The following is a 6000-nucleotide window of genomic DNA, read 5'->3' on the forward strand; positions in this document are numbered from 1 at the left end:
CCCCTTTTCTTCTGTCATCATATGGCATATGTTGCCATCCTTAGTCAAGACGCGTAAGTGAGATAATGTAACTTTAAGTGTTATACAATCTAAGACCAGGGCCAGGAAGTTCAAGGCCTAGGCAAGGGAAACCAAGTCGAGACCAAGACCAGGCGCGTTCACCTCACCGCATCTCTGTGGAGTTCCAGGTCAGCCAGGGCTACAGTGAGACACTGGTTCAAACAGTGGCTGGTGTGAAGAGCTCCAGTGGCCTGCTACATCCACCAGTGATGGGGGCGGGGTGGGCTAGCAGAAGAGCTCCTGGAACGAGCAGACGCCCTCATCCAATCCTAGTACTACCAAAAACATAGAGAAGCGCTGGCTCTCAAAGACACAAAGTTTGAGTAAATCAATGCTTTAAAAGTCCCAAATGACAGATGCAGCTTAGTGGTAAAGCAGGTCCTGGGATAGACCTCTAGCACTACGTATGTTTTCGGTCCGCTTGGGGGTATTTATGTATGCGTGCATATATGTGTGTGTTTGTCCATCTACAATGCATAGGCAGAGGTATTAGAGTCCTTAATAGTTGAGGAAAGACAGAGTATAATAAACTCTCAGCCTTCCTGCTCAGTTGCTCAGGAAACCATACCCAACCTTTTTTGTTTTGGGTTTTGGTTTTGAAACAGGTCTCACCCCTGAACAGATATGTAAACCAGGCTGGCCCTGAGAGGTGTGCTGGGACTGAAGGGGTGAGCCGCCATACCCAGCCTATACTGTTTTTAATCAAGTCACAACCAAGAAAAGCCTCCAAGCCCTCCAATGATCTCTAGCTGGGTCAAAATTTCTCACTTTCTCTCTGGCCAAAGTGGTGAAGAGCAGATAGGTAGTGCAGAAACAGGCAAGGGCTGCAGGAGCAGAGGAAACATCGGGAGAGTTCCCTGGGTGAAGGAAAACCACAGAGAGGGCAGAGAAGGCTGGGGAGCAACAGATCCTAAAGACAGCCTCTGCTTGTCACACCACGCTCTGGCCTAAAACCCATCCTTCCACCCGGTGGGGACTGTGGGGACTATGGGGAGCTTCTCCCAGCACACCTGGAGGAGACTGCCTGGGTCTGTTCTCCAGCACTGTGAAGGGGGGGCGGGAACTGCTCCCATGACTGAAATAATAAACGAGACAGGAATAACTGTCAGTGCAGCTGAGCTTCAAATTTAACTCGGCACTTGAACCCACAACCAATTTTCATGCTGGAGGTGAGTTCTGTAATTACAATTTACTCTTTTTAAAAAAAAAAAAACAAAACATTCTCAACCAGGGCTGGAGAGATGGCTCGGCGGTTAAGAGCACTGGCTGCTCTTCAGAGGACCTGGGTTCAATTCCTAGCACCCACATGCAGCTCACAACTGTCTGTGACTCCAAGATCTGACCCCTCACACAGACATACATGCAGGCAAAAACCAATGCCCAAATAAATAAATAAAATTACATAAAAAATGTTTAAAAAAAAACCCTCTCAACCAGTCTTCCAAGCAATCCAGAATAAACAGTTCCATTATTTCCACTTGGACCCTGTGTTTAAACTAGTCTTAGTGGCACATGCCTGTAATTTAAGAATGCTGAGACAGGAGGACTGCAACTTACAGGCCTGCCTGGGCGACACAATTAGACACAGTTAAGGCCCCAACCCAGACCCGCAGCACCACAGCCTCTGGAATGACGTCATCAGTCCTCTACCGAAGCAGAGGGTTAGAGAACCCCTGGCTCCCAGATGAAGTCACGTGCCCCACTTACAGAGAGAAAGTACCTGACTTCGCTATAGTTGGCCTCGTCTACAACCAGAATTTCATGAAGGGACCAAGGAGCACACCTGCCATTGAAAACACACTCAAGTACAGTTGCAGTACACTACACTACACTACACACTTGGCACCTGGCAGGACATGAAGACTGGCGAAGGACCTGACCAGAGTTTGCCACTCCTCAGACTGGGTTGCCTAGCCCAGTACATGGGGACATACTTAGTCTTCAACAACTTTGATATGCTGTTTTGTTGATATTGATGAGAAACCTGCCCTTTCCTGAACAGAAAGGGAGGAGTGGTGGATGGGTTGGGGGGTGGGAACAGACGGAGGGAGGGGCTGGAGAAGAGGTGAGAGGGGAAACTGTGGCTGGGATGTAAAAATAACTATATAAATAAATAAAAAGAGCAAAGGGATGAAGATGGAACCTAAGCCCTCTCCAAGGTCCATCATCCCAGCTATTCAAGCAGCTGAGGCAGGGGAATTACCAACTTTAAAGATAACCTGGGCTACAGAGGGAATTCAAAGCCAACCTGGGCAACTCAGCAAAACTCTATCTGGAAAAGTAAAACAGAGTGGCAGTATGACCGAATGGAGAACGCCAGCCTAGAATCCTCGCTTGCCTGAAGAGCATGCTAGACTTCACCCCACCCCCCACCCCCCGCCATGCTAAATACGGGTATTAGCATGCCCCTGCCAAAGGATGACCCAAGGAAAAGAGAATGTGGTCCATATTTTTACAAGGTAAAAAAGAAAACTCGTGACCCCATAACATAAAAGACCTTACAGAAATGACTACAGATGAGTGAGAAAAGTTTCAGTGCCTTCAGGGTGTGAAGATCAAGGGACTCAGGCAACAAAGGAGCCCGAGGCAGCAGACTTAAAAAGGAAAAAAACCTGCTGTAGAAAGTATCAGCCATTCCACATACGAAATCAGGTGCTTGTGGGTACCGTACCTGCACCCCCTTATTTGCAAACCAGCTTCCCCTTTGCCCTGGAAACACCCTGAGACAAACAGGCAGGCTGAGCCAACCACTGCACACGGCAGCCAAAAAGCATGGCCTCGCACCTCACCTCCCCTTCTCAAACACAGCGGGCGCCCCACCAGCACCTTCTCAGACCTGCACTCTCAGCAGACCGAGGCGCAAAAAACCTTCAGGCGGGGCAAAATTGGGAGCTAGCCCTGCGATCCTAGCACATACAAGATGAAGAAGCTCAAGGCAAGCTCCGGCTACATAGCAAGTTCCACGCTAGCGTGAGCTACAAAATACCTTGCTTAAAAATTAAAATATAAACAAATAAGCAAAACATGAGCAAGACGTGGTTGCAATGGCCTTTAATCCCAGCATCTACGAGGCCGAAGCAGGCGAATCTCTGTGAGTTCCAGACCAACCTGGTCTACAAGGAGTTCCAGACCAGCGAGGGCTACATACTGAAGTTTCCCGCACACACACACCCCATCCCGCAAAAAGGCAAAAATTTGATTTAAAAAAAAAAATGGAGGTACAAGAGTAAACTTTTTTTTCCATCCCTCCTCTAAACCTGGACATCTGGGTGCTCGCCCAAACCAGACCGATTATTTCCATAGCCTCAAGGCTAAAGTCTTCCTTCCGGTCATTGTGTTTATTTCCATCTCCTCCTCCTTCCCCACCCCTCCCACCCCCAAAAAAAGTCCTGGCACCGCGGTTCCCGCAAGCCAACAGCTTCGGACAAAGCCCACGGCTGGGCTCCACCTGGGAGCAGGGCGGAGCGCCGGCCGGCCAGGGCGGGCGCTGGCAACAGAGCCTGAGAGCTCCCGCCCCCCTGCCAAGGCCCCCGCCGCAGTTACCAGGGCACAGACGCCCCGCCCCCACCGTGCCCGCCGGCCAATCGCGCGCGGCCTGCTGCCCTACGAGCAGCGAGCCCCAGAAACACACACACACACACACGCACGTACACACATACATACACACACGCACACACATACACCGAACCCGAGCGCGACCCCACGGGGCTCAGGAGGGGCCTTGGCACCGCGCACGGGCGCGCGCCCCCGGAAAGCCGGCTCAGCCAATCAGAGCAAAGGAGAGGGCTGCGCGGCTCCGCGGGGTTCGCTCGCTCGTTCACGCGCGGGGGGTCTGCTCGCGCGAGACCATCCCTCCCAAACACCGCCCCCCTTCTCCCCCGACCACCACGCACGCTTCTGTCTATAATATACGCACGCGCAAGAAAATAAATAAAATAAAAAGATCGCCGCGAGCCCTCCCCCACGCGCCACGGGTGCGCGCGTGCAACCGTCGTTTCCCCCCTCCTCAGCCGCCCCATCCCCCCCAAAAAAGCCGCGTCGTGTCCGCTGCCAAGGCCCCCAAGTAGAGTGGACTTTGGGGTGGGTGAGGGGGTCACAGCGCGTCCGTCTCCTCACCCCGGAGTTGACCCATCGTCACTCACAACGCGCCAAGAGACCCCAACTCTCACGCCCGAGTCGGTGCACAGGAACCCGACGGGGGCAAAGTGTCGAATAAAGACGCCCCTGTTCGCCATGGCACCCCGAGGCTGGAGAGGACGGCGGAGGGGACACGAGGGAAGGGGACATTCTGAGGAGACAGGGACTCACCCGAAGTGCAGCCCGGGAGGGTCGGGGAGGGGGGAATGCGGACAGCAAGCGGGTGTAGGCCGGAGGGGCCTCGGCTGAGGCGAGCTGGCGAACGGGGTGGAGGTGAGAGGGCGAAGGGGGCCCGCGCGTCTCGGCCGTGCTCCTGTCACCGCCGCATGGCCGCCCCCGGCGGGGCCTCGCTCCTCACTCGGATCGCCTCGCGCGGGGGGAAACAGAGAGGGACGAAACCCGGGGGTGACCGCAGCAGGCGGGCGACGAGCGCGTGCAGGGAAGCGGGGGGGCGCCGGTGCCCCCTTTTCTCTGCTCTCCGAGCTTCTCTCTCACCCTCCTCCTCCTCCTTTTTTTCCCCCTTTTTTTTTTGCTTTTTTTTTGTTCCTCGAAGGTGCCGCTGCGCGTGCGCACAAGTAGCACCGCCCACCGGGAGTTGTAGTTCTAAACCGGCGCTCGCCTACACGACGGATGGGTACCCCGAACTATAACTCCCAGACAGCCTTGCGCGATGAACCCAGATTCTCTCCCCACCGCCCCCCTTTAGGCCAAGCCGAAGCGCCGCGGCGCCCGGCCCTCTCCGACTAGGACTGTCAATGGAGGCGCGCGGGTGGTGGGAGCAAGAACATGGCTGCACCTGGGGCCTGCGCGGCCGTCCGGATGGGGGAGGGGAGTGGGGTGGAAAAAAACGGAGACCTAGATCGCGGTGCCCTCCCCACCTTGCTTCTGCTGCAGGCCACAACTTCCACTTAAATAACTCTTTGCAACCTACATTCCCTTGCCAATTGCAAAGTTGGGGACATTGCAAAGACCAGGGGAGCCCCGGGGCTGGCCTGTCGCCTGTTTTGCAGATGGAAGTCCCCCAGCTCCGGTACACAAAGAACTCAATGTTTTCAGAGCTGGCCTTAGAAGCAACCAGAACGGACTTGCCCTAACTTGGGACAGGCAACGGATGGGAGGAGGTGGGGAACTCGTGATTTCCATTTCTCGTCTCTCGAATACCTGCACACCTCTACAGTTAGAAAGAAAACTGGAAAGATTCCGATTGTTCCCACAACTACAAAGAGGTTTAACTTAAAGCCCCTCCTCCGTCCATTATATTTAGTTTTACTTCTCAACTATTTAATAAGATTAGTGACTTTCGAGAGTAACAACTAACTTCATCGAAGTTAAACTCAAAAGTTTAAAAAGTCCGTGTCTGAAGAACGTGGATGTTAATACAGAGCACTAGATTGAGTCAATTTGTGGTATTTGTTCGTCTGTTTTTTTCCTTTTTTTTTTTTCCCTGCCCACCCCCTTCGCCAGTCGAATATTCGGGCGCCCTCCCCCACTCGCTGCTTCTCGGTAGGTGGCGGCCACAAGGCTTTTTCCAGCCTCCCAGCCTCTTTGTCGCTTGCTGGAAAACTTTCCGTGCAAGCCAGTCTTTTGATGTAGTTCCAAAACCCTGCCTTTGAATTCGGGTTCAAGGATTGGCGTTCCCTGGTGGACTTTCTTGCATGAAACCGCACCCACAAAGCCTCATCTAGAATCTCCATGTTGGATTTTCTTGCACTCCACGGAGTCTTTAAGGATCCCTGGGAAGCAATCTGATTACAGAAGCCGCCTACGTTTTTTACGATTTCCCCCTAACAATATTTACACCCT

At 53.2% G+C, this 6000-nt stretch overlaps 1 protein-coding gene across 1 annotated transcript in view; it reads right to left on the bottom strand.

Annotated features, from left to right (window-relative positions):
• The window catches only part of Gtf2i (general transcription factor IIi), an 84519-nt gene extending 79804 nt beyond the window's left edge, over positions 1-4715 (bottom strand). Inside the window, 1 exon segment of the mRNA XM_038344459.1 lies at positions 4369-4715. The gene's annotated coding sequence lies outside the window, so the exon portion shown is untranslated.
• Positions 4716-6000: the final 1285 nt, after the last annotated feature.

This window comes from Arvicola amphibius, chromosome 10, assembly GCF_903992535.2.
Source record: "Arvicola amphibius chromosome 10, mArvAmp1.2, whole genome shotgun sequence".
In the NCBI taxonomy this organism is placed as follows: Eukaryota; Metazoa; Chordata; class Mammalia; order Rodentia; family Cricetidae; genus Arvicola; species Arvicola amphibius.